This window comes from Lissotriton helveticus (assembly GCF_964261635.1).
Source record: "Lissotriton helveticus chromosome 1_1 unlocalized genomic scaffold, aLisHel1.1 SUPER_1_unloc_4, whole genome shotgun sequence".
Taxonomy (NCBI): Eukaryota; Metazoa; Chordata; class Amphibia; order Caudata; family Salamandridae; genus Lissotriton; species Lissotriton helveticus.
In genome coordinates this window covers 5,476,558-5,504,505 of record NW_027611681.1, presented here as the reverse complement: position 1 = coordinate 5,504,505, position 27,948 = coordinate 5,476,558, and the positions used below count along the sequence as shown (strand labels likewise).

Genomic DNA, 27,948 nt, shown 5'->3' with positions numbered 1-27,948 from the left:
GACAGATACACGCACACACAGACACACACACACAGACACGCACACACACACATGCACACACAAACACAAACACACACACAGACAGACACACACACACACAGACACACACACACAGACAGACAGACACACACACAGGTGTGCAGCTCTGGTCCCTGCTTTGGCTCAAAGAAGCCAGTCTCATGCACAGACCTTGATGCACAAGAAACAAAACAGAAACATAAACTAAAATTTGAAAGAGATAAGGATGCGTGAGATTACACTGAATTAAATCCCCTCGAGTGACATTTCTCAAAAGTAGTCGAAGATGGACCCTGTTTGGTGTTTGCGTAAGAAACCAGGAAGTAGAAGTGTTCCGACTGTGAGTGTCTTAACACCCACGTCTGTGTCTTTGCCAGCGCCAATGCTTGTTTCTCATATGAGACCCTGTCATGGACTCAAACACCCATGTCTGTGTCTTTGCAGGCGCCAATGCTTGTTTCCCATAACACCCATGTCTGTGTCTTTGCAGGTGCCAATGCTTGTTTCCCATAACACCCATGTCTGTGTCTTTACAGGAGCCAATGCTTGTTTCCCATAACACCCATGTCTCTGTGTTTGCAGGCGCCAATGCTTGTTTCCCATAACTCCCACGTCTGTGTGTTTACAGGAGCCAATGCTTGTTTCCCATAACATCCATGCCTGTGCCTTTACAGGAGCCAATGCTTGTTTCCCATAACACCCATGTCTGTGTCTTTACAGGAGCCAATGCTTGTTTCCCATAACACGCATGTCTGTGTCTTTGTAGGTACCAATGCTTGTTTCCCATAACACCCATGTCTGTGTCTTTGCAGGCGCCAATGCTTGTTTCCCATAACACCCATGTCTGTGTGTTTGCAGGCGCCAATGCTTGTTTCCCATAACACCCACGTCTGTGTGTTTACAGGAGCCAATGCTTGTTTCACATAACACCCATGTATGTGTCTTTACTGGAGCCAATGCTTGTTTCCCAAAACGCCCATGTCTGTGTGTTTACAGGCAGCAATGCTTGTTTTCCATAACACCCGTATCTGTGTGTTTGCAGGAGCCAATGCTTCTTTCCCATAACACCCATGTCTGTGTGTTTATAGGAGCCAATGCTTGTTTATAGGCACCAATGCTTGTTTCCCATAACATCCATGTCTGTGTCTTTACAGGAGCCATTGCTTCTTTCCTATAACACCCACATCTATGTGTTTACAGGAGCCAATGCTTGTTTCCCCTAACACCCATGTCTGTGTGTTTATAGGAGCCAATGCTTGTTTCCCATACCACCCATGTCTGTGTCTTTACAGGAGCCATTGCTTGTTTCCCATAACACCCATGTCTGTGTCTTTACAGGAGCCAATGCTTGTTTCCCATAACACCCACGTCTGTGTCTTTACAGGAGCCAATGCTTGTTTCCCATAACACCCACGTCTGTGTCTTTACAGGAGCCAATGCTTGTTTCCCATAACACCCATGTCTGTGTCTTTACAGGAGCCAATGCTTGTTTCCCATAACACCCATGTCTGTGTCTTTACAGGAGCCAATGCTTGTTTCCCATAACACCCACGTCTTTGTCTTTACAGGAGCCAATGCTTGTTTCCCATAACACCCACGTCTGTGTCTTTACAGGAGCCAATGCTTGTTTCCCATAACATCCATGTCTGTGTCTTTACAGGCACCAGTGCTTGTTTCCCATAACACCCATGTATGTGGCTTTACAGGAGCCAATGCTTGCTTCCCATAACACCCATGTCTGTGTCTTTGCAGGCGCCAATGCTTGTTTCCCATAACACCCATGTCTGTGTGTTTGCAGGCGCCAATGCTTGTTTCCCATACCACCCACGGCTGTGTGTTTACAGGAGCCAATGCTTGTTTCCCATAACAGCCATGTCTGTGTCTTTACAGGCGCCAATGCTTGTTTCCCATAACACCCATGTCTGTGTCTTTACAGGAGCCAATGCTTGTTTCCCATAACACCCATGTTTGTGTGTTTACAGGTGCCAATGCTTGTATACAGGAGCCAATGTTTGTTTCCCATAACACCCATGTCTGTGTCTTTACAGGAGCCAATGCTTGTTTCCCATAACACCCATGTCTGTGTCTTTACAGGAGCCAATGCTTGTTTCCCATAACACCCACGTCTGTGTCTTTACAGGAGCCAATGCTTGTTTCCCATAACACCCATGTCTGTGTCTTTACAGGAGCCAATGCTTGTTTCCCATAACACCCATGTCTGTGTCCTTACAGGTGACAATGCATGTTTCCCATAACACCCATGTCTGTGTCTTTACAGGAGCCAATGCTTGTTTCCCATAACACCCATGTCTGTGTCTTTACAGGAGCCAATGCTTGTTTCCCATAACACCCACGTGTGTGTCTTTACAGGCGCCAATGCTTGTTTCCCATGACACCCATGTCTGGGTCTTTACTAATGCTTGTTTCCCATAACACCCATGTCTGTGTCTTTACAGGAGCCAATGCTTGTTTCCCATAACACCCATGTCTGTGTCTTTACAGGCAGCAGTGCTTGATTCCCATAACATCCATGTCTGTGTCTTTGCAGGCACCAGTGCTTGTTTCCCATAACACCCATGTCTGTGTCTTTGCAGGCGCCAATGCTTGTTAGCCAGAACACCCATGTCTGTGTGTTTGCAGGCGCCAATGCTTGTTTCCCATACCACCCACGTCTGTGTGTTTACAGGAGCCAATGCTTGTTTCCCATAACACCCATGTCTGTGTGTTTACAGGCAGCAATGCTTGTTTCCCATAACATCCATGTCTGTGTCTTTACAGGAGCCAATGCTTGTTTCCCACAACACCCATGTCTGTGTCTTTACAGGAGCCAATGCTTGTTTCCCATAACACCCATGTCTGTGTGTTTACAGGCAGCAATGCTTGTTTCCCATAACATCCATGTCTGTGTCTTTACAGGAGCCAATGCTTGTTTCCCATAACACCCACGTCTGTGTCTTTACAGGAGCTAATACTTGTTTCCCATAACACCCATGTCTGTGTCTTTACAGGAGCCAATGCTTGTTTCCCATAACACCCACGTCTGTGTCTTTACAGGAGCCAATGCTTGTTTCCCATAACACCCATGTCTGTGTCTTTACAGGCACCAGTGCTTGTTTCCCATAACATCCATGTCTGTGTCTTTGCAGGCACCAGTGCTTGTTTCCCATAACACCCATGTCTGTGTCTTTGCAGGCGCCAATGCTTGTTTGCCAGAACACCCATGTCTGTGTGTTTGCAGGCGCCAATGCTTGTTTCCCATACCACCCACGTCTGTGTGTTTACAGGAGCCAATGCTTGTTTCCCATAACACCCATGTCTGTGTCTTTACAGGAGCCAATGCTTGTTTCCCATAACACCCATGTCTTTGTCTTCACAGGCACCAGTGCTTGTTTCCCATAACATCCATGTCTGTGTCTTTACAGGCACCAGTGCTTGTTTCCCATAACACCCATGTCTGTGTCTTTGCAGGCGCCAATGCTTGTTTGCCAGAACACCCATGTCTGTGTGTTTGCAGGCGCCAATGCTTGTTTCCCATACCACCCACGTCTGTGTGTTTACAGGAGCCAATGCTTGTTTCCCATAACACCCATGTCTGTGTGTTTGCAGGCGCCAATGCTTGTTTCCCATAACACCCATGTCTGTGTGTTTACAGGAGCCAATGCTTGTTTCCCATAACACCCATGTCTGTGTCTTTACAGGCGCCAATGCTTGTTTCCCATAACACCCATGTCTGTGTGTTTACAGGAGCCAATGCATGTTTCCCATAACACCCATGTCTGTGTCTTTACAGGCGCCAATGCTTGTTTCCCATAACACCCATGTCTGTGTCTTTACAGGAGCCAATGCTTGTTTCCCATAACACCCATGTCTGTGTGTTTACAGGCAGCAATGCTTGTTTCCCATAACACCCATGTCTGTGTTTTTACAGGAGCCAATGCTTATTTCCCATAGCACCCACGTCTGTGTCTTTACAGGAGCCAATGCTTGTTTCCCATAACACCCATTTCTTTGTCTTCACAGGCACCAATGCTTGTTTCCCATAACATACATGTCTGTGTGTTTACAGGCAGCAATGCTTGTTTCCCATAACACCCATGTCTGTGTGTATACAGGCGCCAATGCTTGTTTCCCATAACACCCATGTCTGTGTTTTTACAGGAGCCAATGCTTATTTCCCATAGCACCCACGTCTGTGTCTTTACAGGAGCCAATGCTTGTTTCCCATAACACCCATGTCTTTGTCTTCACAGGCACCAATGCTTGTTTCCCATAACATACATGTCTGTGTGTTTACAGGCAGCAATGCTTGTTTCCCATAACACCCATGTCTGTGTGTATACAGGCGCCAATGCTTGTTTCCCATAACACCCATGTCTGTGTGTATACAGGCGCCAATGCTTGTTTCCCATAGCACCCACGTCTGTGTCTTTACAGGAGCCAATGCTTGTTTCCCATAACACCCATGTCTTTGTCTTCACAGGCACCAGTGCTTGTTTCCCATAACATCCATGTCTGTGTCTTTACAGGCACCAGTGCTTGTTTCCCATAACACCCATGTCTGAGTCTTTGCAGGCGCCAATGCTTGTTTGCCAGAACACCCATGTCTGTGTGTTTGCAGGCGCCAATGCTTGTTTCCCATACCACCCACGTCTGTGTGTTTACAGGAGCCAATGCTTGTTTCCCATAACACCCATGTCTGTGTCTTTACAGGCGCCAATGCTTGTTTGCCATAACACCCATGTCTGTGTCTTTACAGGAGCCAATGCTTGTTTCCCATAACACCCATGTCTGTGTGTTTACAGGCAGCAATGCTTGTTTCCCATAACACCCATGTCTGTGTCTTTACAGGAGCCAATGCTTGTTTCCCATAGCACCCACGTCTGTGTCTTTACAGGAGCCAATGCTTGTTTCCCATAACACCCATGTCTTTGTCTTCACAGGCACCAGTGCTTGTTTCCCATAACATCCATGTCTGTGTCTTTACAGGCACCAGTGCTTGTTTCCCATAACACCCATGTCTGTGTCTTTGCAGGCGCCAATGCTTGTTTGCCAGAACACCCATGTCTGTGTGTTTGCAGGCGCCAATGCTTGTTTCCCATACCACCCACGTCTGTGTGTTTACAGGAGCCAATGCTTGTTTCCCATAACACCCATGTCTGTGTGTTTGCAGGCGCCAATGCTTGTTTCCCATAACACCCATGTCTGTGTGTTTACAGGAGCCAATGCTTGTTTCCCATAACACCCATGTCTGTGTCTTTACAGGCGCCAATGCTTGTTTCCCATAACACCCATGTCTGTGTGTTTACAGGAGCCAATGCATGTTTCCCATAACACCCATGTCTGTGTCTTTACAGGCGCCAATGCTTGTTTCCCATAACACCCATGTCTGTGTCTTTACAGGAGCCAATGCTTGTTTCCCATAACACCCATGTCTGTGTGTTTACAGGCAGCAATGCTTGTTTCCCATAACACCCATGTCTGTGTTTTTACCGGAGCCAATGCTTATTTCCCATAGCACCCACGTCTGTGTCTTTACAGGAGCCAATGCTTGTTTCCCATAACACCCATGTCTTTGTCTTCACAGGCACCAATGCTTGTTTCCCATAACATACATGTCTGTGTGTTTACAGGCAGCAATGCTTGTTTCCCATAACACCCATGTCTGTGTCTTTACAGGAGCCAATGCTTGTTTCCCATAGCACCCACGTCTGTGTCTTTACAGGAGCCAATGCTTGTTTCCCATAACACCCATGTCTTTGTCTTCACAGGCACCAGTGCTTGTTTCCCATAACATCCATGTCTGTGTGTTTGCAGGCGCCAATGCTTGTTTCCCATACCACCCACGTCTGTGTGTTTACAGGAGCCAATGCTTGTTTCCCATAACACCCATGTCTGTGTCTTTACAGGCGCCAATGCTTGTTTCCCATAACACCCATGTCTGTGTGTTTACAGGAGCCAATGCTTGTTTCCCATAACACCCATGTCTGTGTCTTTGCAGGCGCCAATGCTTGTTTGCCAGAACACCCATGTCTGTGTGTTTGCAGGCGCCAATGCTTGTTTCCCATACAACCTACGTCTGTGTGTTTACAGGAGCCAATGCTTGTTTCCCATAACACCCATGTCTGTGTCTTTACAGGCGCCAATGCTTGTTTCCCATAACACCCATGTCTGTGTGTTTACAGGAGCCAATGCTTGTTTCCCATAACACCCATGTCTGTGTCTTTGCAGGCGCCAATGCTTGTTTGCCAGAACACCCATGTCTGTGTGTTTGCAGGCGCCAATGCTTGTTTCCCATACCACCTACGTCTGTGTGTTTACAGGAGCCAATGCTTGTTTCCCATAACACCCATGTCTGTGTCTTTACAGGCGCCAATGCTTGTTTCCCATAACACCCATGTCTGTGTGTTTACAGGAGCCAATGCTTGTTTCCCATAACACCCATGTCTGTGTCTTTACAGGCGCCAATGCTTGTTTCCCATAACACCCATGTCTGTGTCTTTACAGGAGCCAATGCTTGTTTCCCATAACACCCATGTCTGTGTGTTTACAGGCAGCAATGCTTGTTTCCCATAACACCCATGTCTGTGTCTTTACAGGAGCCAATGCTTGTTTCCCATAGCACCCACGTCTGTTTCTTAACAGGAGCCAATGCTTGTTTCCCATAACACCCATGTCTTTGTCTTCACAGGCACCAATGCTTGTTTCCCATAACATCCATGTCTGTGTCTTTACAGGCGCCAATGCTTGTTTCCCATAACACCCATGTCTGTGTGTTTACAGGAGCCAATGCTTGTTTCCCATAACACCCATGTCTGTGTCTTTACAGGAGCCAATGCTTGTTTCCCATAACACCCATGTCTGTGTCTTTGCAGGCGCCAATGCTTGTTTGCCAGAACACCCATGTCTGTGTGTTTGCAGGCGCCAATGCTTGTTTCCCATACCACCTACGTCTGTGTGTTTACAGGAGCCAATGCTTGTTTCCCATAACACCCATGTCTGTGTCTTTACAGGCGCCAATGCTTGTTTCCCATAACACCCATGTCTGTGTGTTTACAGGAGCCAATGCTTGTTTCCCATAACACCCATGTCTGTGTCTTTACAGGAGCCAATGCTTGTTTCCCATAACACCCATGTCTGTGTGTTTACAGGCAGCAATGCTTGTTTCCCATAACATCCATGTCTGTGCCTTTACAGGAGCCAATGCTTGTTTCCCATAACACCCATGTCTGTGTCTTTACAGGAGCCAATGCTTGTTTCCCATAACACCCATGTCTGTGTGTTTACAGGCAGCAATGCTTGTTTCCCATAACACCCATGTCTGTGTCTTTACAGGAGCCAATGCTTGTTTCCCATAGCACCCACGTCTGTTTCTTTACAGGAGCCAATGCTTGTTTCCCATAACACCCATGTCTTTGTCTTCACAGGCACCAATGCTTGTTTCCCATAACATCCATGTCTGTGTCTTTACAGGCACCAGTGCTTGTTTCCCATAACACCCATGTCTGTGTCTTTGCAGGCGCCAATGCTTGTTTACAGGAGCCAATGCTTGTTTCCTATAACACCTACGTCTCTGTGTTTACAGGAGCCAATGCTTGTTTCCCATAACACCCATGTCTGTGTCTGCAGGCGCCAGTGCTTGTTTCACTGCTGGAGGTGGCGGTTCCGTCAGCTGCCACCAGAGGGCGATCCTCACCTGATGATGAAACCCACGGAGCTGCACATGGGATGGAAGGGAGAAGGGTTTCCTCTTCCGGGTAAGCGGCGGCAGAGACAGCACCAGCAACAAATGCTGAGATCACTTCCTGTCTCTCTTTGAGTGTCCGGCCTGCTGCAGAGGAGGAAGGATCCCCGTCTGTCTGTGCAGCGACCTTCATCTACAGACCCCCCTCAGACCCCAGATCTGCCCCTGCCTCCCCCCTCAGACCCCAGATCTGCCCCCCTCAGACCCCTGATCAGTCCCTGCCCCCCCCCCTCAGACCCCAGATCAGTCCCTGCCCCCTCGGACCCCAGGAGGAGGAGAGAGCCTGGAGACGTCTGCACAGGTCTCTGCTCAGGTAGGAGATTGTCAGCACCTTCTGCTGTGTTTGTAGAAATAGACTGAATAATCCTTGAGGGAATCTCTGCAGGAGCCGGGCTGAGCTGGGCTCTTCTATCCGGGGGCCCTTGGGGCTGAGCTGGGCTCTTCTATCCGTGGGCACTGTGGCTGAGCTGGGCTCTTCTATGCGGGGCCCATGGGGGCTGAGCTGGGCTCTTCTATCCGGGGGCCCCTGGGCCTGAGCTGGGCTCTTCTATCCAGGGCCCCTGGGGCTGAGCTGGGCTCTTCTATCCGGGGGGCCCTGGGGCTGAGCTGGTCTCTTCTATCTGGGGCCCCTGGGGCTGAGCTGCACTCTTCTATCTGGGGTCCCTGGGCCTGAGCTGGGCTCTTCTATCCGGGGTCCCTGGGGCTGAGCTGGGCTCTTCTATCCGGGGTCCTGGGGCTGAGCTGGGCTCTTCTATCCGGGGGCCCCTGGGGCTGAGCTGGGCTCTTTTATCCGGGGGCCCCCTGGGGCTGAGCTGGGCTTTTCTATCCGGGGGTCCCTGGGGCTGAGCTGGGCTCTTCTATCCGGGAGCCTTGGGGCTGAGCTGGGCTCTTCTATCCGGGGGTCCTGGGGCTGAGCTGGGCTCTTTTATCCGGGGGCACCTGGGGCTGAGCTGCGCTCTTCTATCCGGGGTCCCTGGGGCTGAGCTGGGCTCTTCTATCCGGGGTCCTGGGGCTGAGCTGGGCTCTTCTATCCGGGGGCCCCTGGGGCTGAGCTGGGCTCTTTTATCCGGGGGCCCCCTGGGGCTGAGCTGGGCTTTTCTATCCGGGGGTCCCTGGGGCTGAGCTGGGCTCTTCTATCCGGGAGCCTTGGGGCTGAGCTGGGCTCTTCTATCCGGGGGTCCTGGGGCTGAGCTGGGCTCTTTTATCCGGGGGCACCTGGGGCTGAGCTGCGCTCTTCTATCCGGGGCCCCTGGGGCTGAGCTGGGCTCTCTATCTGGGGGCCCTGGGGCTGAGCTCGGCTCTTAAATCTGGGGACCCCGGGGCTGAGCTGGGCTCTTCAATCCAGGGCCCCTGGTGTTGAGCTGGGCTTATTCATCTGGGGGCCTCTGGGGCTGTGCTGGGCTCCTCTATCCGGATGCCCTGGAGGGCTGAGCTGGGGTCTTCTATCCGGGGGCCCGTGAGGCTGAGCTAGGCTCGTCTATCCGGAGGCCTCTGGGGCTGAGCTGGGCTCTTCTATCCGGGGCCCTGGGGATGATCTGGGCTCTTCTGTCCGGGGCCCCTGAGGTTGAGCTGGGCTCTTCTATTCAGGGGCCCCTGGGGCTGAGCTTGGCTCTTCTATCCCGGGGCACCAGGGGCTGAGCTGGGCTCTTCTATCTGGGGGCCCCTGGCACTGAGCTGGGCTCTTCTATCCGGGGGTCTTGGGGCTGAGCTGGGCTCTTTTATCCGGGACCCCTTGGGCTGAGCTGGGCTCTTCTATCCCGGGGCCCCTGGGGCTGAGCTGGACTCTTCTATCCGGGGGTGCCTGGGGCTGAGCTGGGCTCTTCTATCTGGGGGCCCTGGGGCTGAGCTGGGCTCTTCTATCTGGGGGGCCCCTGGGGCTGAGCTGGGCTCTTCTATCCGGGTCCCCGGGGCTGAACTGGGCTCTTCTATCCAGGAGCCCCTGGGGCTGAGCTGGGCCGTACTATCTGGGGGCCCCTGGGGCTGAGCTGGGCTCTTTTATCTGGGGGCCCTGGGGCTGAGCTAGGCTCTTCTAACCGGGGGCCCCTGGGGTTGATCTGGGCCCTTCTATCCGGAGGCCTCTGGGGCTGAGCTGAACTCTTCTATCTGGGGCCCCTGGGGCTGAGCTGAGCTGGGCTCTTCTATCCGGGGGCCCCTGGGGCTGATCTGGGCCCTTCTATCCGGAGGCCCCTGGGGCTGAGCTGGACTCTTCTATCTGGGGGCCCCGGGGCTGAGCTGGGCTTTTCTATCCGGGGGCCCCTGGGCCTGATCTGGGCCCTTCTATTCGGAGGTCCCTGGGGCTGAGCTGGACTCTTCTATATGGGGGCCCTGGGGCTGAGCTGGGCTCTTCTATCCGGGGGGCTCCTGGGGCTGAGCTGGGCTTTTCTATCTGGGGGCTCCTGGGGCTGAGCTGGGCTCTTCTATCCGGGGGTCCGGGGGCTGAGCTGGGCTCTTCTATCCGGGGCCCCTGGGGCTGAGCAGGGCTCTTCTATCCGGTGGCACCTGGAGCTGAGCTGGGCTCTTCTATCCGGGGGCCTTGGGGCTGAGCTGGGCTCTTTTATCCGGAGCCCCTGGGGCTGAGCTGGGCTCTTCTATCCGGGGCCTCTGGGGATGAGCTGGGCTCTTCTATCCGGAGGCCCCTGGGGCTGATCTGGGCCCTTCTATCCAGAGGCCCCTGGGGCTGGGCTGGACTCTTCTATATGGGGGCCCTGCGGCTGAGCTGGGCTCTTCTATCCGGGGCCTCTGGGGATGAGCTGGGCTCTTCTATCCGGAGGCCTCTGGGCTGATCTGGGCCCTTCTATCCAGAGGCCCCTGGGGCTGAGCTGGACTCTTCTATATGGGGGCCCTGGGGCTGAGCTGGGCTCTTCTATCCGGGGTGCCCCTGGGGCTGAGCTGGGCTGTTCTATCCGGGGCCCTGGGGCTGAGCTCGGCTCTTCTATCCGGGGGTCCTGGAGCTGAGCTGGGCTCTTCTATCCGGGGCCCCTGCAGCTGAGCTGGGCTCTTCTATCTGGGGGCCCTGGGGCTGAGCTCGGTTCTTATATCTGGGGACCCCGGGGCTGAGCTGGGCTCTTCTATCCGGGGGCCCTGGGGCTGAGCTGGGCTCTTCTATCTGGGGGTCCTGGGGCTGAGCTGGGCTCTTCTATCTGGGGGCCCCTGGGGCTGAGCTGGGCTCGTCTATCCGGAGGCCTCTGGGGCTGAGCTGGGCTCTTCTATCCGGGGCCTCTGGGGATGAGCTGGGCTCGTCTATCCGGGGGCCCTGGGGCTGAGCGGGGCTCTTCTATCCGGGGGTCCTGGGGCTGAGCTGGGCTCTTCTATCTGGGGGCCCCTGGGGCTGAGCTGGGCTCGTCTATCCGGAGGCCTCTGGGGCTGAGCTGGGCTCTTCTATCCGGGGCCTCTGGGGATGAGCTGGGCTCTTCTATCCGGAGGCCTCTGGGCTGATCTGGGCCCTTCTATCCAGAGGCCCCTGGGGCTGAGCTGGACTCTTCTATATGGGGGCCCTGGGGCTGAGCTGGGCTCTTCTATCCGGGGTGCCCCTGGGGCTGAGCTGGGCTGTTCTATCCGGGGCCCTGGGGCTGAGCTCGGCTCTTCTATCCGGGGGTCCTGAGGCTGAGCTGGGCTCTTTAATCCAGGGGCACCTGGGGCTGAGCTGGGCTCTTCTATCCGGGGCCCCTGCAGCTGAGCTGGGCTCTTCTATCTGGGGGCCCTGGGGCTGGGCTCGGGTCTTATATCTGGGGACCCCGGGGCTGAGCTGGGCTCTTCTATCCGGGGGCCCTGGGGCTGAGCTGGGCTCTTCTATCCGGGGCCCTGGGGATGAGCTGGGCTCTTCTATCTGGGGGCCCCTAGGGCTGAGATGGGCTCTTCTATCTGGAGCCCCTGCGGCTGAGCTGGGCTCTTCTAATCAGGTCCCTGAGGTTGAGCTGGGCTCTTCTATCTGGGGCCCCTGGGGTTGAGCTGGGCTCTTCTATCCAGGGGCCCCTGGGGCTGAGCTAGGCTCTTCTATCCTGGGGCACCAGGGGCTGAGCTGGGCTCTTCTATCGGGGGGCCCCTGGGGCTGAGCTGGGCTCTTCTACCCGGGGGTCTTGGGGCTGAGCTGGGCTCTTTATCCGTGACCCCTGGGGCTGAGCTCGGGTCTTATATCTGGGGACCCCGGGGCTGAGCTGGGCTCTTCTATCCGGGGGCCCTGGGGCTGAGCTGGGCTCTTCTATCTGGGGGTCCTGGGGCTGAGCTGGGCTCTTCTATCTGGGGGCCCCTGGGGCTGAGCTGGGCTCGTCTATCCGGAGGCCTCTGGGGCTGAGCTGGGCTCTTCTATCCGGGGCCTCTGGGGATGAGCTGGGCTCGTCTATCCGGGGGCCCTGGGGCTGAGCTGGGCTCTTCTATCCGGGGGTCCTGGGGCTGAGCTGGGCTCTTCTATCTGGGGGCCCCTGGGGCTGAGCTGGGCTCGTCTATCTGGAGGCCTCTGGGGCTGAGCTGGGCTCTTCTATCCGGGGCCTCTGGGGATGAGCTGGGCTCTTCTATCCGGAGGCCTCTGGGCTGATCTGGGCCCTTCTATCCAGAGGCCCCTGGGGCTGAGCTGGACTCTTCTATATGGGGGCCCTGGGGCTGAGCTGGGCTCTTCTATCCGGGGTGCCCCTGGGGCTGAGCTGGGCTGTTCTATCCGGGGCCCTGGGGCTGAGCTCGGCTCTTCTATCCGGGGGTCCTGGGGCTGAGCTGGGCTCTTTTATCCGGGGGCACCTGGGGCTGAGCTGGGCTCTTCTATCCGGGGCCCCTGCAGCTGAGCTGGGCTCTTCTATCTGGGGGCCCTGGGGCTGGGCTCGGGTCTTATATCTGGGGACCCCGGGGCTGAGCTGGGCTCTTCTATCCGGGGGCCCTGGGGCTGAGCTGGGCTCTTCTATCCGGGGCCCTGGGGATGAGCTGGGCTCTTCTATCTGGGGGCCCCTGGGGCTGAGATGGGCTCTTCTATCTGGAGCCCCTGCGGCTGAGCTGGGCTCTTCTAATCAGGTCCCTGAGGTTGAGCTGGGCTCTTCTATCTGGGGCCCCTGGGGTTGAGCTGGGCTCTTCTATCCAGGGGCCCCTGGGGCTGAGCTAGGCTCTTCTATCCTGGGGCACCAGGGGCTGAGCTGGGCTCTTCTATCGGGGGGCCCCTGGGGCTGAGCTGGGCTCTTCTACCCGGGGGTCTTGGGGCTGAGCTGGCCTCTTTATCCGTGACCCCTGGGGCTGAGCTGGGCTCTTCTATCCCGGGGCCCCTGGGGCTGAGCTGGACTCTTCTATCCGGGGGTGCCTGGGGCTGAGCTGGGCTCTTCTATCTGGGGGCCCTGGGGCTGAGCTGGGCTCTTCTATCTGGGGGGGCCCTGGGGCTGAGCTGGGCTCTTCTATCCGGGGCCCCTGGGGCTGACCTGGGCTCTTCTATCCATTGGCCCCTGGGGCTGAGCTGGGCCCTTCTATCCGGGGGTCCCTGGGGCTGAGCTGGGCTCTTTTATCTGGGGCCACTGGGGCTGAGCTAGGCTCTTCTATCCGGGGGCCCCTGGGGCTGATCTGGGCCCTTCTATCCGGAGTCCCCTGGGGCTGAGCTAGACTCTTCTATCTGGGGCTGAGCTGAGCTGGGCTCTTCTCTCCGGGGGCCCCTGGGGCTGATCTGGGCCCTTCTATCCGGAGGCCCCTGGGGCTGAGCTGGACTCTTCTATATGGGGGCCCTGGGGCTGAGCTGGGCTGTTCTATCCTGGGGTCCTGGGACTGAGCTGGGCCCTTCTATTCGGAGGTCCCTGGGGCTGAGCTGGACTCTTCTATCTGGGGGCCCTGGGGCTGAGCTGGGCTCTTCCATCCGGGGGGCCCCTGGGGCTGAGCTGGGCTTTTCTATCTGGGGGCTCCTGGGGCTGAGCTGGGCTCTTCTATCCGGGGGTCCTGGGGCTGAGCTGGGCTCTTCTATCCGGGGCCTCTGGGGCTGAGCAGGGCTCTTCTATCCGGGGGTCCTGGGGCTAAGCTGGGCTCTTCTATCCGGTGGCACCTGGAGCAGAGCTGGGCTCTTCTATCCGGGGGCCTTGGGGCTGAGCTGGGCTCTTCTATCCAGGGCCCCTGGGGCTGAGCTGGACTCTTCTATATGGGGGCCCTGGGGCTGAGCTGGGCTCTTCTATCCGGGGTGCCCCTGGGGCTGAGCTGGGCTTTTCTATCCAGGGCCCTGGGGCTGAGCTGGGCTCTTCTATCCGGGGGTCCTGGGGCTGAGCTGGGCTCTTTTATCCGGGGGCACCTGGGGCTGAGCTGGGCTCTTCTATCCGGGGCCCCTGCGGCTGAGCTGGGCTCTTCTATCTGGGGCCCTGGGGCTGAGCTCGGGTCTTATATCTGGGGACCCCGGGGCTGAGCTGGGCTCTTCTATCCGGGGTCCCTGGGGTTGAGCTGGGCTTATCTATCTGGGGGCCTCTGGGGCTGAGCTGGGCTCCTCTATCCGGGGGCCCTGGAGGGCTGAGCTGGGCTCTTCTATCCGGGGGCCCTGGGACTGAGCTGGGCTCTTCTATCCGGGGGTCCTGGGGCTGAGCTGGGCTCTTCTATCCGGGGGCCCCTGGGGCTGAGCTGGGCTCGTCTATCTGGAGGCCTCTGGGGCTGAGCTGGGCTCTTCTATCCGGGGCCCTGGGGATGAGCTGGGCTCTACTATCTGGGGGCCCCTGGGGCTGAGATGGGCTCTTCTATATGGAGCCCCTGGGGGTTGAGCTGGGCTCTTCTAACCAGGTCCCTGAGGTTGAGCTGGGCTCTTCTATCCGGGGCCCCTGGGGTTGAGCTTGGCTCCTCTATCCCGGGGCCCCTGGGGCTGAGCTGGGCTCTCCTATCTGGGGGCCCCTGGTGCTGAGCTGGGCTCTTCACTCCGGGGGCCTTGGGGCTGAGCTGCACTCTTCTATCTGGGGCCCCTGGGCTGAGCTCGGCTCTTCTATCCGGGGACCCCGGGTCTGAGCTGGGCTCTTCTATCCGGGCTGTTCCTGCCTTAGTACATCAGGTAGTACCGCCCATGACGGCGTGCCATGGGTAGTACGGTTGATACTTCATCTCATTCCTAGATCTCGGGAGGGTGCAGCCTTGTACTCATTTGTTCTTGCCTTAGTACATTGGGTAGTACCGCCCATGACGGCGTTCCGTGGGTAGTACAGTTGATACTTCATCTCATTCCTAGATCTCGGGAGGGTGCAGCCTTGTACTCATTTGTTCTTGCCTTAGTACATCGGGTAGTACCGCCAATGACGGCGTGCAATGGGTAGTACGATTGATCCCTCATCTCATTCCTAGATCTAGGGAGGGTGCAGCCTTGTACTCATTTGTACTTTCCTTAGTACATCAGGTAGTACCGCCCATGACGACGTGCCATGGGTAGTACGGTTGATACATCATCTCATTCCTAGATCTCGGGAGGGTGCAGCCTTGTACTTATTTGTTCTTGCCTTAGTACTTTGGGTAGTACCGCCCATGACGGCGTTCTGTGGGTAGTACGGTTGATACTTCATCTCATTCCTAGATCCAGGGCTTGTGCAGCCTTGTACTCATTTGTTCTCGCCTTAGTACATCGGGTAGTACCGCCCATGACGGTGTGCCATGGGTAATACGATTGATACCTCATCTCATTCCTAGATCTAGGGAGGGTGCAGCCTTGTACTCATTTGTACTTTCCTTAGTACATCAGGTAGTATCACCAATGACGGCGTGCCATGGGTAGTACGGTTGATACTTCATCTCATTCCTAGATCCAGGGCTTGTGCAGCCTTGTACTAATTTGTTCTTGCCTTAGTACATCGGGTAGTACCGCCCATGACGGCGTGCCATGGGTAATACGGTTGATACCTCATCTCATTCCTAGATCTAGGGAGGGTGCAGCCTTGTACTCATTTGTACTTTCCTTAGTACATCAGGTAGTACCACCAATGACGGCGTGCCATGGGAAGTACGGGTGATACCTCATCTCATTCCTAGATCTAGGGAGGGTGCAGCCTTGTACTCATTTGTACTTTCCTTAGTACATCAGGTAGTACTGCCCATGAGGGTGTGCCTTGCGTAGCAGTGTACATACTTTCCCAGGAGTTGTACGCCTCTGAAGATGGCACCATTTCAAGGGGACGTCTCATCGCCACAATGCTGCTCCTCTGGTTGGTGTTGCAAGCGATCCAGAAGGCAGTTTTGTTGCTTTTTACGGGCACTTTGCCCGTAGTGGCTCTTATAGTCCGTGGACAGATTGCTCGTATGGAACCCTGTGTCTGTGGTACAGGTCCGACTCGACCCGCTCTGCCTGCTTTGTTCTGCAATACATACTGTCTGAGCCACCTATATAGGATACTGTGTGTACCGAGCCAGGACGGTATCAGGTGATCCCACTTTAGGGAACCCTGTCTGACATTCTGAGGTATGTGGGGGCTAAGTGACCAACAAACCAATCTTGTGAACTGGACGGGTGAAAGGGTTGACCGGGTCGTGATATGCTTGGGGCTGAGTCGGAACGGCTGCATCTTTGTAGGAGTGGAAAGCGTAGTACCGGCATCTATAGGACCAAAGTTCACCCATCAATAAAACATTTCAAAGGCATAAACTGCATGTGCATGCACAACAAATGTTACTGCCCCCCTGTGCTCAATGTTGCCTCTGTCTTCACAATGTTGTGTAACTTCTGCCTTTTAATTAACTCCGATCAAACGAGGAGCCTCATGTTTAACCCCTTGCATGCTGGTGACGAACCCCAGACGCCACGCTCCGCGGTGCTCGTGTGCGGATGACGGCTGGGGTTCGTCACGGCCCGCCCTGTTCTTTTGTTTACCGCACAGCGGCGGAAACAGGCCAGCAGCGAAGGGGTTAAAGAACCCTTTCAACTAACGAAAGATCCAATGTGCAAATTCCACAGATTTGTTTGGAATAGTAGTTTTGTGCTGAAAAATTCCCCTAATTGTTCGCTCTGGAAAAAAAATCTACCTGAAATGTTTGTTAACTGCTCACATTGACCCCTTAAATGCTGGCCCTCTCTCTCCCCTCCCCCACGTGCTGAGCACTTTCTTCTAACGTATTTTGGGTAGTTTGTGCTTAGGGTACTTAACTTTTTTTCACAAAAGGTACCCATGGCAAATTTGGCACCATCTTATGTCTAACATCCTGGGGATTGTAAAGGTACCCAGGGGTTTTGGATTCCCCTGGAGTGGACCCAGAAAATAGGCAAAATAGGGAAAAAGTGCTCCAGAGAAAACTGTTTTTTTCCTATAAATGTTATCATCGAACATTTGCTGTGCTAAGGTCACCATCTTCCCAGTTTGTAGGGACAAAAACAGTTTTTTTACAACAGTTTTATTCCATTTTGCCTATTTTTGTGCTCTCAACCTTCTTCCAGTTTTTGGTGGCATCCACTGTGAAACCCAGGGGGGATCCAGGAAAGTTGAAGATTTCTGAAAGGATTGTTAATCAGCAGGAGGGATGAGGAATTGAAGTGTCCGTTTCTTTCCCCAGAGTAAGTATTGAGTTAATCAAAAATGAAAACGGACACTTGTAACACTTCTTGACCATTGGCTAAGAAGAATATTAGAATACCCTCAAAAACTCAATGTTGTATGGAATGCGGTATATATATTTCCTCCGCCCCACATTGTAGTTATGGCAGTTATCATAGGATATTCCAATAAGTATTGATTGCCAGCCTCATCCAGAGGCACCTCTGGTCTAAAGTGCAGTGTCCAGAGATGAAGGGATATCCCTCAGAAAAGTGTGAAATCAAATTGTTGAAAAAAGGAAAAAATGTTAAAAAGGGAGAAGACACCCAAAGTTTTAATGAGGGGTGAATTTCCACTGTAGTAAAATAAGCTTATACTTCATTTCCTCATCCCTCCCTGCTGATTAACAATTATATAAGCAGCGCACATATATCGGGATGACTTGCCGCAAAATAAAAATAAGAATTGGTGAACATAAAAGCAATATTAGATTAAAAAAGAACACCTCTAAATTATGTTCCCACTTTACAGAACTGAATCATTCCTGCGACGAGCTCCATTGGACTGTGATAGAAATGTTAACAGAGAAATCCCACAACTCTGAGAAAATATTGTATGAAAAAGAACAGAGGTGGGTAAATCGCCTTAATACCTATGAACAAGGTCTGAATGATTCTATCGCCTGGCACCAATTTGCAAAATAAAACATTCACCACCTTCATCAATACCCCAATTTAACTTATATCAAACCAAGCCGGTTCTTCCATCGATCAAAGGCTCCAATGTACCTTTAATTCGTAAAATCTAGCCTTGTAATATGTTACAGAATACTGCTTGTTTTGTTGTGTTAACAGCTTCTCGGAACCGTAAAGAATTCTCAATACACGAACAAAAAAAAGCTTTCCAATCACGTGCTCGAGTAAAGCCCCTTTAAATCTAAGCTCCAAGCTTTCACCTAACATCCGGGGGCAGAGCCAGCACAAGTTCGAAAATAGTTTACCACGCGGGTAATGGCGGCGCAGACAATTTCAGAGAAAAACCGGTAAGACACGCAAGCTGCACTGATAATGATTCGCCCCTTTCCCAACAGCTCTGGGCTATAATTAGCGGAATTCCCCTGATTGAGAAACAAGTTCTACCAACCCAGGTAGGACTTACCCATTACCATTTCTTAAACTTTATTTCATAACTTTGTTTCCCTGAGAACCCGCTCATTTCACTACTTTAGGGGGTGAACCAGAATATACTTGTTTTCGGTTATCTACGAAGCTTTGGGTCTCCCACCAAAAGACCTTGTCCATGAGCCAATGTGCCAAATATGTTCATAATGGCCCGTTATTACTGTTCTATATCGAGTTGTGCTTGTTGAGTAACTACTGTTTAAATAGTACCCGAAAAACAGTGGACAAATGAGTACTTAGTTGTTAAGAGCACGTCTTCATACTTATTGCCACGCATATTATTAGATCACCAGCTAAATTATGCGTTGTTGTAAACTGAGACCTAACACCTGGGGTCCACATCTAGCATGTCTACCTTAATCCATTGTATAGAAACCTTCCTTTAACAGATTTCGTAACATAACGCTTACTTTTGAAGAAGTAGAAATTTTCCTTTTTCCAGCCTCTTATGAGCGCAATACAATTCAAATGAACAGTGTGTATTTGTGTATGTATGTCTCCTTTTTTATTACAGAATTTGGAGGAACGGTTTTCTTAATCAAGTGTCAGAAAACGACCACATCACAAAAATACTGCACAAATTGTGTGAGTAACATTTCTTGTTTGTTAGTCCTGACGAAAGCTCCATAGACCCCTCGGGCCAAAGGAGCTGAAACATGTCGACAACTCTACCATTATACTCCTAGATCCAGTAACTTGATCTCTTTGAAGTATAAGCTTATTTTACTACAGTGGAAATTCACCCCTCATTAAAACTTTGGGTGTCTTCTCCCTTTTTAACATATTTTCCTTTTTTCAACCATTTGATTTCACACTTTTCTGAGGGATATCCCTTCATCTCTGGACACTGCACTTTAGACCAGAGGTGCCTCTGGGTGAGGCTGGCAATCAATACTTATTGGAATATCCTATGATAACTGCCATAACTACAATGTGGGGCCGAGGAAACATGTATACCGCATTCCATACAACATTGAGTTTTTGAGGGTATTCTAATATTCTTCTTAGCCAATGGTCAAGAAGTGTTACAAGTGTCCGTTTTCATTTTTGATTAACTCGATTTCTGAAAGGAGACAAAACTGAGAATTCACAAAGAAGTCATATGTGTAGATCCCTCAAGATTTTCCCAAAGATGCTGACTGTTGAAATAACGAAATATTGAAAATGAGTAGGACAAAAATGCCATTTGTGACAACGTTTTCATCTGTGAATTTCTGTCACAATGGCCAATTTACAAAACTGTTATTTGTACATCTCTAAACTTGAGGGTGCCCATACTGGAATATGATTCAGCGGACGAGTCTGGCTGAGGTGTTCTGGTTGGTCTGGAGTTTGTGTAGCAGGGTTTTGTTGATTCCGGCGTAGAGGGCGTTGCCGTAGTCCAGTCTGCTCGTTATCAGTGTACGGGTGACGGTCTTTCTGCATTCTGTGAGGATCCACTGTAAGGTCTTGCAGAGGATGTGGAGGGAGTTGAAGCAGGTGGAGGCAAGGGTGTTGATCTGGTGGGTCAAGGCTTGCTGTCTATGACGATCCTGAGATTCTTGGCATGGGTGGTGAGGGTAGATGTTCGTCCTGTCTTTAGTAGCCACCAGGTGGAGTCCCACGCTGACGTGCTTTTCCCGAAGATCACGGTTTAAGTCCGTCAGTGTTTTAGACAGATTATCTTCATCTAGTGGGCAATTCCAGTCACACAGGAATAAAACTTCATCCGGGTACTGGGCGTCTTGACCATGAGAGACAGTTGTGTGTCAGTGTAGGAGAGAACGTTGATGTTATGAGAGGGGATGATTCTAGCTAAAGGGATTATGTATGCATTGAACAGCTCCAGGAAGATCTGTGTGGAACTCAGCAGACATAGCCACCGGCATGAAATGTGTACGGTGACAGGATGACTGACTTGGTTCTTCCAATCAGGAAGAAGCAGATCCATCGGAGTGCGTCTCGTTGGATTCTGATCTCCTGGAGGCGATGAATAAGGATGGGATGGGAGACTTTCTCAAACTCTACAGAGAGGACCAGGAGAATGGAATCACCAAGTCTCTTCTGTCCAGAGTCATGCGGATGTCATCCATGGCGGGGATGTGGACAGTTTCCAAGCTGTGGTTGGGGCTCAAACCAGACTGAGTGGTTTTGAGGAGCTGGTGGTCCTTGAGGTATTCAACAAAGTGTCTGTTGACCATTTTCTCTAGGATGTAAACCAGGAATGGTAGCAGGGAGATCGGCCTGTGCTTGGCGAGCGTTAAAGGGTTTGAGGGGGTTTCTTTAGCAGTGGGAGGACAGTGGTGTCTTTCTCTCAATCAGTTCTTCCTTGGGGTCTGTAGTAAGATCGAGAGATCCACCCCCAGGCACCACCAACTCTGAATGCTGTATTAGCACAGAGTATTGGAGTGGCCAGGCGAGGGAAAGGGGCTTAGGGGATAGGAACTGCGAGGAGCGAGATTTCAAAAAGAAAGCATACATAATATTCAGATGGAACCTAAGTTTTGAGTTCCCCGTAAAACTTCCCCCGCTTTTGAAGGATTAGGTTTTTTTACCCTGTTTGGTGAACTTAGAACTCTCTCTCTCTATATATTCTGCTTTTGTGAGGGTTTCTGCTTCTATACTGGCTCTCTTAAAATTAGGCTGTAAAATAAAGGTGATTAGGTGAAGTCACTTGTTCAACGCTAACCTTTTAACACCTTAGCTACACCCAATTCTAGACACTGCTACAAGGATACATTCCCTAAAGAGTTTCATTAAACATTTCTCTCCCTCGCCTTCAATAGTTCAATGCCCCAGGTTAAGTCATCTGGATGTGAAAGAAAGTTATAGGAACTGAACAATAATATTCATGAATCATGTTCTTTATTCTTCAGCCAAACGGGGTTGTCTCTATGGAGCTGCCTTCCATGGAATTGTTTCAACTACTAATGGTCTTGACTGGTAGCGCAAGAAATCAGGTTACATTTTGTCTATTCCTTCGAGTAAGAACGAAAACTATGATGAGGCTTGAAACGCTAAAAAGTTTGGCCAACTCAGCTCTTATCAGGGGTTTCCCTCTCTCCAAGTGGAGGCCGGACTCAGCCCCTACCAGGGTTTTCACTCTCTCCCGAGTGCAGGCCGGACTCAACCCTTACCGGTTGTTTCACTCTCTCCCGAGAGGATGCCGGACTCAGCCCTTACCAGGGGTTTCACTCTCTCCCGAGTGGAGGCCGGACTCAGCCCCTACCAGGGGTTTCACTCTCTCCTGAGTGGAGGCCGGACTCAGCCCTTACCAGGGGCTTCACTCTCTCCCGAGTGGAGGCCAGACTCAGCCCTTACCAGGGGTTTCACTCTCTCCTGAGTGGAGGCCAGACTCAGCCCTTACCAGGGGTTTCACTCTCCCCGAGTGGAGGCCAGACTCAGCCCTTACCAGGGGTTTCCCTCTCTCCCGAGTGGAGGCCGGACTCATCCCTTACCAGGGGTTTCACTCTTTCCCGAGTGGAGGCCGGACTCAGCCCTTACCAGGGGTTTCACTTTCTCCCAAGTGGAGGCCGGACTCAGCCCTTACGAGAGAGTGGGGTTTTGGGTGCTGCTGGTGCGGATGAGGTGAGTGTTGGGTGTGGGTAAGTGCATGAGAATTTGCAGGAAGCGCAAGAGAACGCTCCCTCGATGTTGTATGGGGCAGTGAGGCACCAGCTTGTGGAAGGGTGGCTGGGGTTGAGGGCACGGAGGGTCGCAGTAGGTAGTAGCGGGAGTGGAGAGGACCAGGGTTCCTGTCACTGGGCATCGTCCATGCATGGATGGGTGCAGACTGGCTTGCCTTTGGCATGCCTTCAGGGCATATGGCCATGTCTGAACTGGGGTGGCGGAGTGAGCTAAAGAATGATGATGGATTAAACCCAGATCAGTTGACTGGGAGTGAGTGCTTGTAATGTTCAACACTCCGTCCATCATCCCTTTTGGTATCGCTTTGTTGGCCGTAAGTTGGCAGGGTATGCCCAGACGTGGCTCCCGTGCTCACTTTGCCACTGGATTCAAGCTAGCATGGCTGATGACAGCTGATTAACCAGAAACCGGTCCTAGGATGCTTGCTTCCGGTCCAGGGAAGACATGGCTTGGCAGTTCGGGCTGGACTGTTCCCATGAGGCATAGGGTCAGACTGATTTGCATATGGCCATGTCTGCACTGAGGTGGCGTAGTGAGCTAAAGAATGATGAGGGACAATGGGCAGATGGATAAGATCCCCTCCCCCTTTGAACTTATATTAAGGAAAGAAACCAGTGGCTGTCTGTGGCATCAGTTGCATGACAGCTACTGCAAGACAGTCCGACTCAAGACCATCTTGAGTGTTTTTAAAAAATGCAGTGCCATGCGGAGAGCATGTGGCATTGGTAGATTATCATTTCACACACCCGTAAATAATAAGTTTACACTCCCAGAAGTATTTAGAGACACTTGTATGGGAAAATGCAGGAGAGCGGGAGTAAATAGAATTGGCTGATTCTTTTCCCCCACTGGTCTTCGATCCTTCGAAGAACTGAAAGAAGATTTTACTTTGAATTGGCGGGATTTATTTAAATTTCTTCAAATGAGAGATCTTCTTGAATGGAAAGGAGGGGGACAGGCTAAATTTGGGAAAGTTTAAATTATTGAAAGGATAACCCAAAGTACAAGTAAGCAGCCCTCCCAGATGTTATGGACAAACCTCCAAAAAATGAAAGGTGAAGGTAAGAGTGTCCGACGAGACATTTTTTATGCTCATGACTTATTGCAGTCGGTTTTGATATCTGCTAGGTCACAGGCACAGTTTTATAAAACGTGTTTCTTTTTGTATTATACACCTGACAAAATCTCGAAATGGGGGGGCGCTAGAGTGTTCATATTTTTGCATCATGTCAGGTTTTGCAGAAATTTTATAAAGATATCATAAAGTTTTAACACATTGGGGCTGATTTTGATGCGGGTTGGAAAGCATTCCCACCAGGACCTGATTCTGATGGGGTTAGGAACATGTGCTCAACCAAATCGTATCTGGAGGCATCCGGATGCATCGTACTCTCCCGATCCGAGTGGGTCGGAAACCATTTCCAACCCGATTTGGTCAGAAAGCATTTCCAACCCGCATCAGACTCAGCCCCTGAGTGTGTAATCCTGCTCTGGACTTTTGAGACTAATCGGCGTAGGGCAGGGCATGAACTGATTTTGATTTCTATGGCGGTTTTACAGATGTGTATTGCGGCTGCCTGGGTGGATGCTAATGCACCGACTTATCAACAATGGCTTGGTAGGTCGTTAGCAATGTCTAGAAACAGCCATATATAGGCAAAAAGGGAGGAATCGGCGTAATAAAGGTATACAAATCTGGGACCCTCTCCGTGTCTAGATTCAAACTCGAAGTGGAAAATTAAGAAGAAGTAAGAATTTGCACTTTATTGAATCTGCACAAATCACATTAGGATAAATCTTCTTTTCCGGGATTATTTTAGTCTTTTGTAGTAAATTCAATTGTCATTCGAAATTTGAGATGGAAGCAGTGCCTTACATGAAATAATGGAAATAACTTTGGGAAGTAGGTGAGGTATTAACTCTTACTCCTGTCTGCGTGGGGGAAGGGTGGGGTGAAAAATGCAAAATGAAATCCTTCACCAAGAGGCCTGTCCAGAGAAGGGGCAGAGGAAGAGAGGCCCTTCCAGAGGAGGAGAGGAGGTGAGGCCTGTCCAGAGGAGGAGCAGAGGAATTGAGGCCTGTCCAGAGGAGGGGCAGAGGAGGAGAGGTCTGTCCAGAGGTGCAGAGGAGGGGAGGCCTGTCCACGAGTGCAGAGGAGGCGTGGCCTATCCAGGGGTTCAGAGGAGGTGAGGCCTGTCCAGGGGAGCAGTGTCTCTCTTCGGGGCCTGTGCATAGCGCCTGGAGGCCCAGGGCAGAGTCAGAGGCGCTAGAGGGGTGGAATCAACTCTGGGCTCCTCTGTCCTGATCGAGAATCCTTCACCGAGAGGCCTGTCCAGGGGTGCAGAGGAGGTGAGGCCTGTCCAGTGGTGCAGAGGAGGCGAGGCCTGTCCAGGTGTTCACAGGAGGTGAGGCCTGTCCAGGGGGCAGAGGAGGTGAGGCCTGTCCAGTGGTGCAGAGGAGGACAGGCCTGTCCAGAGGAGGAGAGGAGGAGAGGCCTGTCCAGAGGGCAGAGGAGGTGAGGCCTGTCCAGGGAGCAGAGAAAGAGAGGCCTGTCCAGGGGTGCAGCAGAGGTGAGGCCTGTCCAGAGGTGCAGTGGAGGAGAGGCCTGTCCAGGGATAAGAGGAGGTGAGGCCTGTCCAGGGGTCAGAGGAGGTAAGGCCTGTCCAGGGGGGAAGAGAAGGAGAGGCCTGTCCAGGGGGCAGAGGAGGTGAGGCCTGTCCAGGGGTGCAGAGGAGGAGAGGCCTGTCCAGGGATGCAGAGGAGGAGAGGCCTGTCCAGAGGAGGAGAGGAGTAGAGGCCTGTCCAGGGGGCAGAGGAGGAGTTCCTGTCCAGGAGTGCAGAGGAGGTGAGGCCTGTCCAGGGGCAGAGGAGGTGAGGCCTGTCCTGGGGTGCAGAGAAGGAGAGGCCTGTCCAGAGGGCAGAGGAGGGGAGGCCTGTCCAGGGGGGCAGAGGAGGAGAGAACTGTCCAGGGGTGCAGATGAGGTGAGACTTGTCCAGGGGTACAGAGCAGGTGAGGCCTGCCCAGGGTAGCAGAGGAGGAGAGGCCTGTCCAGGGGTACAGAGGAGGAGAGGCCGGTCCAGGGGGTCAGACGACGAGAGGCCCGTCTACGGGTGCAGAAGAGGAGAGGCCTGTCCATTGTGACAGACGAGGAGAGGTTTGTCCAGAGGAGCTGAGGCCTGTGCAGGGGTGCTGAGGAGGAGAGGCATGTCCAGGGCTGCATGGGAGGTTAGGCCTGTCCAGGGGTGCAGAGGAGGCGAGATCTGTCTAGGGGGTCAGGCAAGGAAAGGCCTGTTTAGAGGAGCTGAGGCCTGTCCAGGGGTGCAGAGGATGTGAGGCCTGTCCAGGGGTGCAGAGGAGGAGACGCCTATCCATGTGAGCAGTGTCTTTCTTCGAGGCCTGTGCATAGCGCCCCGAGACTCAGGGTGGAGTCAGAGGCACTGGATGGGGTGGAATGAACTCTGGGCTCCTCTGTCCTTAATGAGAATCCTTCACCGAGAAGCCTGTCCAGGGGTGCAGTGGAGGTGAGGCCTGTCCATGGGGCAGAGGAGGTGAGCCTGCCCAAGGTGTTGCAGAGGAGGTGAGTCCGGTCCAAGGGGGTGCAGAGGAGATGAGTCCTGTCCAAAGGGGTGCAGAGGAGGTGAGGCCTGTCCAGGGGTGTAGAGGAGGAGAAGCCTGTCCAGGGGTGCAGAGGAGGTAAGGCCTGTCCAGGGGTTGCAGAGGAGGTGAGGCCTGTCCAGGGGGTGCAGAGGAAGTGAGGCCTGTCCAGGGGGTGCAGAGGAGGTGAGGCTTGTTGTCAAGGGTTGTGATACTGACAGTGCAGACACTCCTAGGTGCAGAACGATGAGATTTTTCAAATTCCACCCCTGGTTTTTCCACAGCCACCAACTGAACAGTTAAGTAGTGGCCGTGCGAACCCAGCCGGGGGAAAGGGTAATGGGACAGAGAAGAGACTGCCTGACCTTCTGGCTCTTCCACTCTACTTCTTCCTTTCTGCCTTACTCCGTTTTATTCCTTTCTTACTCCCTCTCTATCTTTAAGCATGAGTGGAAATCGCTGTAAAAGAAAAGAACACCATTACTAATTTCCTTCAATTCCTTCTTCACTTTCTTACTCTTTCTCTCTCTATTTCCTTACCCGGATTGCCTATGGCTTTTGCTCCTCTTCTATTCTACAATATAAGTATTTTATTCTATGGTAACCTGCATTATAAACAACATTTTAGCATCCTTTCACCCTGTGAGTTAATTTATTGTTTTTCACTCCTTCATTCTTTCCCTCTTTGCCTTACTTTCTTATCTTCTGAATTCTTCTTACTTCTCCCTTAGAAACCTTCTGGAGCTTCCGCAGTCAACCAAGCAACGAAGAAATCAGGAACTGAAGTATTCAATGGGTAAGTATTATTTCTTCACCTTATATATTTTTTCTCTATTTACTTTAAATTAGTATTTCTCTCTAGTTCTAAATTACCTAACTAACCGACGCACCGAAGTGCTCTAACCTGCCCCTAAGCCTGGCACAAAACTGCACTTTTTCTATCTAGCTAGACTACAGAAAATCCGTTGATGAGTGCGTGGTTCTAAAATCAACCGGCGCACTTCACAGCTTGTCTAGACCTCGTGCCCGTGTCCAGTGCAACAGGACTAGACCGGCAACTTCCATCGCAGTCCTCCCTGTTGGTAGTACAGGGGAGAATGCCCGGTTCCGCAGTATAATCACCCGCAACCTTTTGCGAGCGGGTGATCTTTGCAATATCGGTTCAATGGCAGATACTGCGGGACAAAGAAGAGCTTTGATTCCTTTTTCCTGCACCCTGACTGTACCCCCTCTTACGGTTAAGCCTCCGGGCTGAGGTTTGTGAGGAGTTTACGAGTGAAAAATCTTAGTTAATCGGGGAGCATGAACATCTGATTGTTCCACCCACGACCTATCCTCTGGGCCAAAACCCTTCGAGTCTACAAGATAGAAGATTTTCCCTCGAATGGACTTTGAAACTAGGATTGTTTTAACTTCAAATTCTTCTCGTCCTTCCACTAAAATAGGTTCTCAGTTTCTCAATTCTTTCAGATGAGGTGAAACCTTTTTAAGGTGAGAAACATGAAACACTGGGTGTATTTTTAGATGTGGTGGTAGTTTTAGATTGAAAGTCATTGGATTCACTACTTGCTCCACAAGAAATGGACCTATAAATCAGGTTTGAAACTTTCTATTTCCTTTAAGCTTTAGGTTTCATGTGCTTAACCAAACCCTGTCCCCTGTAGTCAAATCTAGTTCAGGTCTTCTTTTTTTATCTGCACTTTGCTTGTAGCGTTCCTTAGCTTTCATTAAGTTCTTGGTGGCAGACTCGTGTACCTTGCTAAGATGCTGTACAAAGTTTTGTGCTGCAGGCACCGACACTTCTTTAGAGGAAACCACAGAATTTGGATGCCTTCCATAATTCAAGTAGAAAGGGGAAAAACCAGTAGAGGCATTCTTAGCATTATTATGTGCAAACTCTGCGGTCCAAAGAAGATCAAGCCACTCTGCCTCTTGATCCAAGAGAAACAGTATGAGATACTTTTCTAACTCTTGATTGGCCCTTTCAGTTTGACCATCTGTTTGTGGATGAAAACTCGTTGAATAACGTGTCTCAATTCTCAAACCCCTTGTGTAAGCCTTCCAAAAATAGGATAGAAATTGAGATCCAGATCTGTGATCAATGCCTTTGGAATGCCATGTTTCGTAATAACACTTTGACTGAATTGTGTGGCTATTTCTTTTGCAGATGGGCAACGAAATGCTCAATTTTTTAGGAGGCTTCTTCTATGACTAATACTGAACTGAATCCCTGACTAGAAGGCAATTCAACAATCAAATCCATAGTCACAGTGTGCCAGGAAAATGGAGGGGTAGGCAAAGGTCTCAACAAACCCTTAGGAGCCAGCTTATCTATCTTCCCCATTGCACAAA

General features: G+C 51.9%; 1 long non-coding RNA gene across 1 annotated transcript; it reads left to right on the top strand.

Moving 5' to 3' along the window:
* Positions 1-7,974: 7,974 nt before the first annotated feature.
* Positions 7,975-26,392, top strand: LOC144806027 (uncharacterized). Its single transcript, XR_013605656.1, has 2 exons — positions 7,975-8,072; positions 26,328-26,392. It is a non-coding gene; the product is annotated as an uncharacterized LOC144806027 (long non-coding RNA).
* The last annotated feature ends 1,556 nt before the right edge of the window (positions 26,393-27,948 follow it).